This window comes from Phodopus roborovskii, unplaced genomic scaffold (genome assembly GCF_943737965.1).
Source record: "Phodopus roborovskii unplaced genomic scaffold, PHOROB, whole genome shotgun sequence".
In the NCBI taxonomy this organism is placed as follows: domain Eukaryota; kingdom Metazoa; phylum Chordata; class Mammalia; order Rodentia; family Cricetidae; genus Phodopus; species Phodopus roborovskii.
This window is the reverse complement of record NW_026125572.1, coordinates 764,767-779,164: the sequence shown is the minus strand read 5'-3', so window position 1 is coordinate 779,164 and position 14,398 is coordinate 764,767. Positions and strand designations below refer to the sequence as shown.

The 14,398-nt window shown below is 40.4% G+C and overlaps 1 protein-coding gene and 1 non-coding gene across 5 annotated transcripts in view; both read left to right on the top strand.

Moving 5' to 3' along the window:
- The window catches only part of Pdgfd (platelet derived growth factor D), a 199,201-nt gene that overhangs the window by 81,409 nt on the left and 103,394 nt on the right, over nucleotides 1-14,398 (top strand). The gene's annotated exons all lie outside the window — the stretch shown is intronic.
- On the top strand, nucleotides 9,895-10,001 carry LOC127216927 (U6 spliceosomal RNA). Its single transcript, XR_007834056.1, has one exon. It is a non-coding gene; the product is annotated as a U6 spliceosomal RNA (small nuclear RNA).

Below are 14,398 nucleotides of genomic sequence, written 5' to 3'. Positions count from 1 at the left end.
TTCAGCACAGCCAACAGTATAGAGACTGTATTCTCTACAGAAGTAGCTAGCTAAATGCAGAAGGAGAAATATTTTTCTGGGTAAGAAAAGGTTAGTTATTTCAGACAAATTGAGAGATAAAGGAGAAAGGAAGAATAGGGACGTGTGGTAGGAAGAAAAAGTAAAGGAACAAAAAAGATTTGAGATGTGGTGATTGATGTTTTCATTGAATTGACATACTAAGGGTGTCTTGAAGCACAGAAAGGATATGCGGTGGCAAAAGCTGCTCCAGAGGCTGACAGGGAGTTAATGGTAGGGATTGAAAGCGGAAGAATAGTGGGAAGTAAGGTGTTCTGGGTAGATGGTCACCATGTCAAAGACAAAGTTTACATGCAAAACATAAAGTCCCTAAAGTGGAAGGCTGGGTAAAAATAGGCCATGGTCTTGCCCAGATGAGTGAAATGAACCCCTGATGAGACGAGCTTGACACTGATTCTGTAGTAAAGTACATGGCAACCCAGAAGCTAAGTACGACTCTCTCTGAACCTGAGGCACAGCAGACCCCAGCAATCAAACAAGTAAAGGGGGATTGGGTAGAACTCTGGTGTACTCAGTTTTCTCTAGTATAAAATGTTCTCTGCTATAAAGAGTTCATGGGCCCCTGGCCCCTTGCTCCCAGGTGTCTACTTATGAACCAAAGGGTAGTCACAGTTCTGTGCCAGGACCCCACCCATATTTAAGAATTTTCAGCTGTGCCCCACCATACAGAGGCTATTGCACCAGCTTAAAGAATTTTCTTTGATGGAGGATGTCCTTCTGTATATATGTTTCTCATATTAACTGATGAAAAAAACACTAGCCAATAGAGACCGTAAGATAGGTAGGACTAGGGGATGAGGAGAATTCTGGGAAAGGTAGGCAGAGAGGGACCTCCAGAGATACCAGGTAGCCCAGGAAGGAGTAACAAGTCTGGACATTCTCCAGTAGGATAAGACCACATGGAAATACAGAGATTAATAGAAATGGGTTACTAATTAAGGCAGAGCTAACCAGTAAAAAGCCCTAGCCATTGGCCAACAGTTTAATAATTAATAGAGTATCTCTGTGTGTTTATTTGGGACTGAAGCCGTGGGACTTGGCAAGTAAGAAATTCCAGCAACAGTTTCTCTTATGTTTGTCTCAGTTGAAAGACAGTAACACTTCTTGCTCTAATTATCTCATCGTTGCCATACTCCTTGTTTCTTTTATTGGGAATGATGAATGAATGGGAAGCATTAGCTGGGTTACAGGGAGACAGCCATAAATGTTGGGAAATACATGTTGTGTTCTTATAGGAGCTCACAGTCCGGAAGAGGACACATGCATGCACACAAACTGGGGAGGTTGCATATGAGGAGGAAAGCACAGGATAATTCCAAACAGCCTGAAGGTAATCACTTACCAGGAGAACAGATGTGGAAGATGATGAGATCTGTTAAAGATTTCTGAAAGAGACAGGCTTTAGCGAGATGAAAGGTGCCACATGGCAGAGAAACAAATAAGAAGGGGAGAAGGGTGCCCTGGTTTGCAAAACTTTTTAATATGGAGAAATACTTAAAATTTTAGGGAAAAAAACAACAAAAATTTCTGGGAAGCATATTAATTTTACAAAGAACATTTTCTGCTACAGGCATTTATACCTATCTAGTCATTCAATTTCTGTTTCATTGTTGTTGCATTTTTATGTGTGTTCATACATGTATGGGTGTACAGAAAAATGGCCACCAGAGCTTGCGAGTACAGCTTTGACTTGGCCCCTCTCCTCCTTACATATTAAGTCATAATCTGTCACTAGGACTTAAGTTTGCAGACTCAGCTAATCTGATTGCCTTAGTAGAATCTCTTGGTTCTATCTCTGGGTGCAGGCATCAGAGAGCAGCAACCAAGCCTGTCTGACATTTCTTGGGTGCCTGGATCTGAACCCCTGGCCTCTCTCCTGTGTTACAGGTGATTTACTCACGATGCCATCACCCCAGGTCATTTGTTTCCTTCACTGTCTCTGTATTCTGATGCTTTCCCAAAGTCACTAATGATTTCTCAAGTCTGGGACCAGCTATGATACTGGACATCTTGTGCAGGCTATTATTCTCCAGAAGACTCTGGGAAAGCTGGTAGAACAGGGATTCAGTGATTCCTCAAATACCATGTGATATTTTGTTCTTAAAACTGTATTTACTTGTGGAGATACTACTAGGGTTGTTTGATGTGTGTGTGTGTGTGTGTGTGTGTGTGTGTGTTTATGCATGCGTGCACGTGCATGCATGCAAATGAAATTGTTTTTGTAGAATAAAAGCTATCTTTGTGTTCTTACCATTTTCCCCCTTTTCTTTTGGTTTTAGTAAAGCAAAAGTTGAAGGTTTACATCAAAAGAAACTAATACATTTTTAAATATTATCATTGCCTAGATACTGAACAGATTTCAGTTTTATGGAGACTATTCTGTTACTTTGCTGTAATTATTTAGTTTTTATGCCATTTTTGCATTGATGTAGGTTTTACTGTTTTACCTTCCACCCATAAGGAAGCAAAGAGCCTCAAGGTCTAGCCAGTGAATTCTCATTACCCCTAACTCACAGCTAGACAGGCTTGGCAAGAATCATCTGGCTCAGCCACCCACCACACTTTTAAACCTTTTAAACTAAACAGCTGGAATCTCCAAAGCTAAACTCCTTCTCCCCAGGCTATTTGGTATTCCCTGATTGTGTATTCTTTAATTCACTGAATTTACTCGGCAGTATTGGTGATTCAAATACCAGATGTATAATTTTCTTAACTCAAATTTTTAATTAAAAGCATCATCTGATTATGTGGTAAACATGGTAATTATAGAAACTTCCAGACATCAAATGTGCCATAAATTCCCACTGCACAGGCGCTGTGAACTGACGAATATTGAGAAAAACCAGGTGTGAGCATGTAGCTAACTGGAGGTTATTACAACTTTTTATCCAGGAATACTTTCAATATTCCCTGAAATGTATAGAACATAATTGACTCTTTCTTTGATAAGTGAGACTCCTACAATGTCTTGTGGCTATCACTCAGAACATTAGTTCTCCTTATATAGCCAAAATACTCAGAGATTGGAGGACAGAACACAGATTTGATACTCCTGTAATAAACCCATAATAATAGCTTCTATAATTCACTTCTTTCTAAAATATTAATGCAGTGGTTCTCAACCTCCCTAATGCTGAGACCTGTTAATACAGTTCCTCAAGTTGTGGTGACTCCCAAACATACAATAATTTTTGTTGCTTCTTCTTAACTGTAATTTTGCTACTGTTCTGACCCATAGTAATATATATATATATATATATATATATATATATATATATATATATGATATCCAGGATATCTAATATGGAGTCTGTGTGAAAAGGTCATTCAAACCCCAAATGGGTCTTGATGCACTGGTTCAGAATTGCTGCCTTAATTCAACAATAACAACAAAAACTCAGATAGCTGATGATACTATAACCAGTTGCTGTTTACTGTATTATATGTTGCTTTACAAAGCAAAGTAAATATGGGATTTAATTTGTGAAAAAAAATAGGATGTCTGATTAAATTTTATGTTTCACATAAATAAGAATAAAAGACTTCTAAGTACTTATATTTGCTTACCCTGCTTAGAATCCTTTTAAAATCTGCCTGAGGGGCTCAAGATGTTGGTCAGTAGCAGGTAAGTTGCCTAGCTTCAGGAAACCCAGCGTTTCTTCCCTAGTACTCCAAGAGAAAGAGAGGGTGTGTCAATTTAAGGCCCTAAGTTCAGTTCCCTAAGACCAGTGCAAAGCTGGGTCTCCTAGCAGTTGTCCCTAATCCCTCTAAAGCAAGCTGGGAAGCAGAAAGAGCAGATCCCTGGAGGCTTGGGGATAAGTAGCCTGGCATGCAAGCACTGGGAGGCAAACAGACTCAGTCTCAAAGAAGGTGGCAGGCAAGGATTTATACTAGAAGTGTTCATGGGATCGCCATACACACATTCACAAACACACACAGATATATCATATATGCTTAGATGTCACAAACACACACAGATGCATCACACTTGGATGTTACAGCCACACACATTCACAAACACACACAGATATATCATATATACTTAGATGTCACAAACACACACAGATGCATCACACTTGGATGTTACAGCCACACTTACACACACACACACACACACACACAGAGTTTCATCACTTGAGAGTTTCAGTGTTCCACTGTTTCTTCAGTTGCTTTAGGTTCATGCAAGATAGGTGAGAACCACCAGGAACCAGTAGCATGTACATAATCGAACATCTATTTGCTAGATACATTAAAATGAGAAAAGGGTTAGTCTTGCCTGTCATTGAAACTTAACTCTGCAAGACTGATGAGATTCATAAGCAGACATGTAATTGAAGGAAAGCATTAGAAGTCCCATCAGTCTCCAGGGAAGTCACCCTGAAGCAGCTGCTCACCTGGTACAAGTTGGTAAGCCTGTGACAGAAAGTATGTGCTTGTGTACCCATAGGGAGGGGGAGGGGAGAAGTCTGAGATGAACATGAGTGACAGGACGTGTTTGCAAATACATAGAAAGGGCCTTTGAAGGGTTTTCTTACTCTCCTGTAAGGAATACTCCCATGGCCACGTTGATTGCTGCATTTGATAAACCATGTTCAATCCCCCCACGTCTGTCTCTGTGTGTAAATGTGTTAATAACACGTGTGTTTCATTTGCCCCAAGGTTTCTTGTAATCTCTTAATTATAGTGTAGATGTTATCTGGTCTGTGGGGCTCATGTCATGTTATTACTACTTATAATTTCTGAAATAAACACAGTTTACATGAATTTGGAGCAAGTTTGAAACACAATAAGAAACGTTTGATTGGTGGATTGATATTTCCATTTGACACTTTCAGTGTCCGTGAGGAGAATGTTGTCATGATCCTAGTGTAGAAATTACCAGATTCACAAACAGTAGGGCTAGTAAGGAGGCCTCAAGGACACTGAGTGCTTCTTCAATTAAAAAAAGCGTTCAGTCTGGTTTGGGTTTACTTTATCTCACTATCCTGTAATCTCATTTACAAACCGTAGTTACTTAGGTTTAGAAATTCCCATGGGGCCCGATCAGAAGATCTGTCATGCATAAAGGACACACCTTGTGTTTCTAACATTAGTGAAGTGTCTGCACACTCTCAACACTGCACGGATGTGCCCACTTGCTCTCATGGGAAGGAAAAAGCTAACAACCTCTTGTGGCATTCATAATCCGTCAAGAAAATAAAGACTTCCAGGCACATTTTGGGTGCCTGTCTCTTTAAACATTTAGTTCTGAGCATGCGCATTCATCCCCAGGAACAAAGGCTTGCATAAGGTACTAAGAAGGTGTCAGTAAGAGGACAATGAGGTCTGAAAGTCAGGACACTCATTATATCTCCACTATGCTTTGCTTTTGAAAATTTAGCTTTTGAAAATTTCTGACTTATTTCCACCATTTAATTTTTCTGTGTCAGATTTTTTCTCTTGCTCAACCCCGACATCTGCAAAATTCCTGACATGTCTTTTGTTCATGATACATGTCAAAAAGATAGGACTAAATAACAAAATAAACACAGAGCTACACAAAGGAGAACAGTACACGTGACAAAAATGTTAGTAAAACCCTTCACCTACCGCCATGGACATTTCCCACTGATGTTGGAACCATGCTATCTTTGTTGGCTACCCTCTATGAGCATGAATGAAGCCAGGGATGTGAGAGCAGCTGGAAGAATGGAGTGGGTGCCCTCCTCTGAACAAGTTGTCTATTAATGGAGATAAATGCATGCTGAGTTGTGTTATGGAATAGAAACTAATGGAAGGCATGTAAGATGTGCTAGTTACTTACAGGAGGTAAACCTGTTCATTTGTTGGAGATAGTATGGTGAGGGGAGTTATCAGAACTGTCCAGAATCTTCCCTAGTACTGTCACTGAAAGACTCAGCCATAGCTGCATTTACATTGCACCCACTTGGGTTCTACTTAATGAGAATACATGGCTAGATGTATCACACACGTTTCTTGACTTTTTGGGTTTTTTTTGCTCCATGTAAATGGTTCTGCCCATGTTTTTCCTGTGCTTGATATAACCACCACCATGCACCAAGGTAGCAGGGTTGGCATATAGGAAGTATAGTCTCTCTTCCTTTATCAAACAGCAGCCCATCACCCCACACTATTGTCCCTGGCACAGCACAATGCACACCAGTACTTCCGTCTGATGGCTAAAGTCATCCCCTCATAAACGAAGGTCCTGAGTCAAAACCTAAGTGGGTCATTGACTCCGCTCATCTGATGAGCATCGCTGAAGATTCCCTCAGCCTTTGTGTTGCCATCCATCTTTACCCCTGGCCTTCTCTAGCCAGCAGGGTTTTTGTTTATCTTTTTGTTTTGTTGTTTTGTTTTGTTTTATTAGAAAAAGGTGGAGGCTTCATTGGGGACATTTTTCGAGCAAAGTCATTACAGATACTTTGCATATTGATGTACATAATCGCTGAATGTCATTCTTAAATTTTGAAGAGATGCTAGTGATTGACATATTTAACAATATCATCAAAGAGAACCGACAGAAAGTGAACAGCTTTTGTGTTACCCACTGGCCTTCACCTCTGAAAAATAAGACTCCTAACCTTTCAGAACAGTAAGGGTAATCACATGAAGTCTGCCCAATCAGCATCTGGTCAGAACACATCAACAGTTACTGCTTCCCAAGTCCCTTCCTTTGTGGCCACATGCCAGGCATTTGTAGAATAGCTACGTGTATTGAAAGATCCCGAATAAATAAGAAAAGGCTTTTTGTCACCCCAGACATGGCCATTTTGGAAATTTTACAAATTACATGCATGAAAAGTGCTGCTTCTGTGGCTGTCTCATAGAACAGAATTCCCTGGTTGTAGATTATGTGGCCTTCCCACTCTCAACAGCACCTGAGCTAACAGACTTCTGTGGTAATTAGTATGGCAGAGGCCCATCTGTCTGTAGAATGTCCTTGTATTCCAACCATGAAAATGAGAAACAAAGCCTGATAAATAAAAGCTTCGTTTTTTTTTTTTTTTTCTTTTCTTTTTTTTTTAACAATGGCAAAGAAGAAGATAAATCAGCTCACTTCTTATCTGTTTTCCCCAGGAAATTGAATTTAGCAGCCTGGACACAGCAGAGTTCTCAGAGCAGTAGCATGATGGCAGGCCTACGGAGTTTCTTATTACTGGAATGGTTGGAGAGCATTCATGCCTCAGTGGGCTGTGTCTGTCCTGAGGGATGGGCCATAGAGCTTCCCCAACCATCCACTTTTCCATTATTATTTCCGTTTAGCCACAGATGTTCTGTTTGCCTCTCCTCCTAATATGTGCCTAATATTGATGTGCTCTCCCATACTCAGTATAGGGATATATCCCCATGCTTTCTCTCAGAGTATCTCTTTGGAGTATGGGAACTAAGCAAAGTGACTGTGTATCCTGGCTTATCAGGAACCAGGTGTATGATAGTGAACCAAGCAGGAAAGAATGTTGGCTTTGTTTTTCCATTTAAACTATAAATGACATAAAACAAAGTATCTCAGGCAAGCCTAACAAAGCTGTTCCTGAGTTCTTTATTTTTCTGCAAAAAAAGAAAAAAACTAGAAACACTGTTATAGTTAACATCCCCCCCCCCTTTTTTTGTATCAACTTCAGTGTTGTTCATCTAGAATGTTGAGCTGCAGTGGGCCTGTGGCTAGGAGATACTAGACCCAATGTTCTAAGGGTAACCGCAAATTACTACTTATGAACTATGTGAAATATACTGACATTAGAATGGCATCAAAAAGTTAAGTCCTATTTCAGTTGAGATATCTGATACAAAAATTAGATCTGAGGCCTCTCTATGTACAATGGTGAAAATAAGGTCGCCAGCCCTTGGATTGGCAGTAAGCCAGCCAAAAAGAAAGATAATGATAAAACTGAAAAATAATTTTAACTTGAATTTGTAGCAATGGATACAGAGCAAATGCCTTTAAAGTTAGTGGCCAGCCTCCATCTCCCTTGTTAGAATTACAGAGAAAATGAGTTTTCCTTTCTTCTTTCTTTTATTTTTATTTATTTATTTATTTTATTTTTTGGTTTTTCGAGACAGGATTTCTCTGTGTAGCTTTGGTGCCTGTCCTGGAACTAGCTCTGTAGACGAGGCTGGCCTAGAGCTCCCATAGATCTGCCTGTCTCTGCCTCCTGAGTGCTGGGATGAAAGGTGTACACCAGCAATGCTCAGCAGGAAAATTATTTTTTTTTAACAGGAGGATTTATTAAGTATAAAATGAGTAGGAACATACTAGACAAATGTATCTCAATAGAGAAAAATATTTCACACTTTTGATATAGCAGGCTCTAAGTTAACCACAGCTTACCTTGACATCCCTAATATATTTTCTTTGAAAATATTGACCTGACCTAGATGTTGTATCCCAAAGTAGTCTATAAGACACAAAATTTAAAGAAAAATGCCTCCTAAAAAATGAAGGCATGTTACTGTATATCTGGAAGTAATCATGTTCTGTACCGATGGTAGTTGTGAAGACCTGCCCTCTGTGAGTCTTGGCACAAACCCTGAAGTAGAACAGAGATATAAACTAATGATATGGAAAGCCTTTGCATCAGAACGTTGACACTTAAGTTCTCGGGTTCCTCCCAGTTCCCTGGCAGGTCCACGGACACAGCAGGGTTTCTCCCAGACTCACTGTCCTGTCATGTAAAACCATGATGGTGGCAATCTCTTTTCCAACTCATTTGTGTATGGACTCCATGGAATATTCAGCAGATAGCCTTCAGAGAGTACAATAGCCACTGCCCAGAGGGGATGCTGAAGCTGCTGAGGCAGAACAGGGTCAAGTTTGGTGGGGGAGGGGCTGAGGGTTTGAGCTCTGCTGACCTTAGTCTACCCAGAGCTGCTAAGAGCCTTCTCACAGATTCCATGGGCCATCAGCAGTCAGGTGATATGGCCACCTCTCCCAGAAAAGAGGGAAACGGGATGCAAACACAGAAGACTTTGCTTCTGTTCATTGGTGGCTGGGTGTTGAGCTGCTCATGAGAAAGTCAAGGCAGAGGAACGGAAATGCTGTGACTTTGTATGTTTATGCTCTGGGAGCAGTCACTGCTTGCTGTTTAGTGCATTGCCCCAAATCCTTGTGCATCCCTGTAAAGCTGAGGTCTATAGCCTTGTGTCTTGGTTTCTCTGTCCTTGGGAGCTTCCCAAGAGGAAGCATTTAGCCATTATTCTAATCTTGGTCCTCCCAAAAGATGGCCCGGGCTACTTGCCCAGGATGAATACTGCTTTTGCGTGACAGAACTTGGCATAGCAGGTACAGTCACATATTTTATCCATTGTGTTGAATTTTTCTAAAATACTTTGTTCCAGAGCCTCAAATAATTCACGTGAAACAGCAGTGGATTTGTAGTTCACATTATCAATCAAAATGCCCATGTTTAGATCGGGGTTTCGTGCACGTGTGAAGCTGTGTTCTGTGCACTGATATATCTGCCCATTCCACGGCAGTGTGTTCTTCACTCCTGCTCTGCATTGGCTCTTCAGAGTCAAAAGTGGCCTAACAGCAAGTCTGAGAATTATGCATATTTATTTAGTAATTCTTGTACACAATCAAAGGCATCAGGCTGCTGCCCACGTCTGTACAGGCATCCATACACTAGAGCATGGAAAATATACTAGTCACTACACATCCAAAAAGGAATGACTCTTTCTCTGTCAGCAGCTAGCGACTGCCAATGGCTCCTTTGTAAGGGAAGGGGCCTCAAGAGCATCTCAAGTGTGTAGCTTTCTTTTTACTTTGAGGATAATAATGTTCATATCTTGTTGGTGGTCAAGAAACCCATGAGGGTGCTGGCTTTGGCAGCACATATACTAAAACTGGAACGATACAGAGAAGATTAGCATGGCCCCTGCGCAAGGATGACACGCAAATTCCTGAAGCGTTCCATATTTTTACCCACTGGTGAGTGACCTTAGGCAAGTCACTCTGTAATTTATCTGCGCCTCAGTTTCCTCCTCTGCCTATCAGTGTGTGTATGGGATTGAAATCGCTTTACAAAAGCGTCGGTTTATATAAAGGGTGATTATTGTTTGTATTTTTTTTCTTTGAGTTGCCAGAAGACTTAGCAATTGCTCATTCCCTGAAATTAAATCCGGGAACCTTTATTGGCGTTGGAGATCGGCGGGCTCCTTGATTTTGTGTGCAGAAACATGTGGGAAAGTGCATTCTAGGGAAATGAGCGTATCCATCGATAGCAAAGTTTTCAAAGGGGGGCTATGACCTGAAAGAGTTTAAAACAATTTTATGCCTCTGGGAGGAAACTGAGGCCTACATGTCATTTGGGACCCTTCACAACCTATTTGAAGCCCCCATCTGAGTCCCTGGTATATGTGAGCTGCTTTTTAATGCATAATGGCTATTTTGGGTAACATCATTTCACTGCTTGGTGTCTATTCGAAGCCCTTTCCTTTCACCATAGGGTGCCTGAAGGGTGGCTGATACGTATGGTACAATGGCACCCAATATAAACTAAAGCAGCTACAATTAGGAGTGAATGTGTTCTGTAGTATCAAGAAATGTAATCTTTGGCCCAGCAATTGTTTTCCTGCTGCTTGTACTGGTGCCTGACTACTTTTCTTTATTGACTATTTTCTCCGACCGTGATTGACATCCATCGTTTGCTCCTATTTTGTATCCCTGGTTTGCGAGGTTAATAGGGAACAGGCGTATTTTTAAATGGTGCTGCCAAACCCAGCTAATGGTGCGGGTGAATTTTTAGTAAGCGGGCTCCCTGGAACAGACTGAACCAGGCATTGGATTCCTGAAGATGTTTGGGGTTATTTTTTGGTTTGGTTCTTATTATTAATTGAAGGTTAACATTCTCTGAAAAGTTTTGTTGGACTCTGGCTGAACCACAAAATCGATATATTTGAAAGTAATTTGGAGTTTTACGTTTTCCTGGCTAACCTTGTATTCTAATTCCTTGCAAGTGTGAGACTGAAATGGCCAAAATGCCTTTTTTTTTTTTGTTTGTTTGTTTTTGGTTTTTGTTTTTGTTTATTTCTCTGTTCATTGTCAGCTGCTTTTCTCAAATTCCAGGCCATTATCCAGCAAACACTATAAAAATGTTTGGACATTTGCATTTCAAACATTTTCGTTTTGTGGAGTGGTGCTTATCAAGTGGTACAGCTCTCGAAGCAAGTGAACACATACATATTTAAGTGTATTTTGTATGATTAGAGGTTACCAACTCTGATATTTTATTCAAAAGCCTAAAAAAAAAAAAAATAAGTTGACTATTCCCTTTACCAAAGGGCCAGAGACAATGCTTTCCTTTCAAGAGAAGTGACTGTTTGGAGAAAAAATGTGTTGGTCTTAGTTCTTTTGTAATTAAATCTGGATGTACCTCAAAAGACTCTTTAAGACTGTGGTGTTAAAGGCTTTCCTCTGGAGAAAGGAGGAGAAAGGAGAAGAAAAAAAATCAACTGGAACTTAAAAGCTTGAAATTCCACAACAAAACACAGATGTCCAGGATTGAAGGTTCGTGAAGTGTTTGCAGTAGTTGGAGCAGATACACTTTTCTGTGTAGCTGCCACTGTGGACTCCAGGTTTCCAGATTTTCAAGAACTGGATCTGTGACCCGGAAGAGCTTGTCAAGATGTGGCAGCAACTCTGGAGGTAGACGTTTTTTGTTTTCAGTTTTGGAACTGTTGATCTTGCTGTGAGTAAAGAGGCAACAAGTCACCAAGCACTGCCACCAGCACTGTTATGGGGAACTTGAAGACCTGAGTTTCTGCCCAGACCCTCAGTGCAAACTGACAACACTCCATCCAAAGTGAACTACGTCCTGTGCCTCCTGATTGCTGAGTGCTCACCTGGACCCTCTGATGACCTTCCTTCGGCTAGTCCATCAGCCTGCAGACCTGGTACCTGGATTTTTGTCCATGGTGATTCCTACCACCTTACTACTGAAGAAGACACCATTCCATTGGACCACTGTGACCCAAGAAGCATTCAGCCATCATGATGTGACCTTTAATCTCCACTCCAGTTCTACTCTGCTCAGATTCAGCACGGCCCTTTATAGTGCAGTCAAGAGTCTTCAAGCCAAATAACTGAAGCTATTTTATCACAACAAAGGCCAAGTTTATTCCATAAATATGTACAGTTCATTTCTGCAGTTAAAAGTCTTCAGAGACACATAGTAAACTTGGACCGGGGGATTTTGTGTTTTGTTCTTAAATTGTCAACACTGTCTGAAAATGGCATCATCTCTGAGAACAGCATTGGAACATATACTCCACAATCTCAAATGACTGAAGTTTAATGAACTGCCTAGGATCCTGTCAAGGTCACTGGACTCTTGTTTTTTTTCCTACTTCAAATTTGTAGCTGTCTACTGAATGAGAAAACAGATATTCTGACTCACTGGGATCAAAACCAAGGCACATTGAATTCCGCATAGTACCATCTTTGGGTTACTCAGGAACCAAAACTTTTCATGCCAATTTAAGAAATTCTACTAAGGAATCCCTTTACCTAACCATCTGATAAGGCTTCAACCAGATTCCGGAAAAGACCTCTTGACACATCAAGATAGAAACTATATGCATTATGTGAACAACTTACCCTATCACTGGTTTTCCAAAGGCTTTATGTTGACAAAGGCCTTTGAAGGAAAGCTATGTGGATGTCCAGAGTAAAGTGAAGCTGCTCTGGATGAAGTAGTGAAGCAGAAGTAGGGGGTCTGCAGCCTGCCACAGCTATCTTCCTTTACCATCATGGTAACATCTAAAGGGACTTCCTTATGTAAAATTCTTCATAAAATACTGCTTGAAACCACTGCCCTAGACAACGTTTGATCTGGAGGACATTCTGACCTTTTATGTACTTTCAACTCTACATATTCAGTTGATGCTGATGAACGTTTGGAGATGGGTATGCCTTTTGTCCAGAGAACAATCAAACAGCGTTGTCAAGTGAAATTTTATTAATAGCATTCCATCCAAGGTAGACTTCCTGGAGTTGGATATAGCCAGAGAACAATTCATGTATCATTAACTGTGAAAGTATGTGATTTAGAAATCTTGGAACATGGATACACGAATTGCCTGAAAGCTGGTATTGAAGCTGATGCCTCATCAAGGCCATCTTAGACCAAGTTGTTCGTTTCACCTCTCCTCATTAACTATGGTACTCCATGTATAAAGGATAACCATTAACTATGAAGCAAAATCCAAATACAGTTTTTCCTAAAGGGGCTTGCAAAAAAAAAAAAAAAAAAAAAAAGAAACCCATGAGGAACTGATTCAGAGCCTTATGTCATAGCTTCAATCAATTGTGATACTGTGTTGTCAGAGAAACTGGGTATGAACGTGTTCTGTATTCTGCACACACTCAGCGTCTTAAAATCAGGTCTTCTGTGGAGGCTGAACAGACCCTGCCGCTTATGTGTGCAAATGGTGAATTTGCATGCACAGTTTTGACAGCGGTTTCAGCGTCTGCCTCATTGTTTTGACAATATTAGCAAACATTAGAGACATTGACTTCAGCCGCAGGTATTTGCATGCAATTTGAATGTCAACCCACTGAGGTTCTTTGCAGAAAATTCATATTCTGTGACCATTTGTGCTACATTTGCAATGTCAGCAAAGGCATAACTGACAGATTCAAATCTTTAGGGTTTTTTTTGTATCATATAATATTGCAATATGTTCTTGAAGTGTATGTTCAAGGTTATTATGACCTGTTTGATCCTCTTCCTTTACTGAAAGAGGAAAACTTCATTTTCACACTAAATGACAAATTGCATATTTTAAGAGACCTTGTGGGGTTGCACAGAGTTTTGACCTTGATCAGGTGATCTCTTATGATGGGAGTCTAATTAATATAACACATGACATATGTGTTATACATATAACACACATGTTGAAGTTTATAGGAGCTTGTAAAAATCAAGTGTGCTTTGAAAAAATGTTTATGATCAACATTAGTCATTTTGCTCCAAGTTTTATATCATTTTCATAGCTATGCTGGCTTCATACATTACAATATGAATAATATTAGAGAGAATTTGACTTTTATACATGCAGGGGAGTTACTAATTGCTCCTGAAAGAACCCCAGTGGTGCACATAGAACGTGGTGGTCTCACTGCCAGCCTGTAAAACTCCATGTGGAAGTTTGTGACTAAAATAAGATTTTGTTCTCAGAAGCACTGAGCTCTGTGTCTCCACAGCATGTTTACTTGAACTTTACTGCTCCACAACGTGTTTTGTAACACAAGATTGTCTTTCTGTGATAAAGACCTGAACAGGCAGGGAAATGTTTCAGTTTATCAGAATGGATGGGT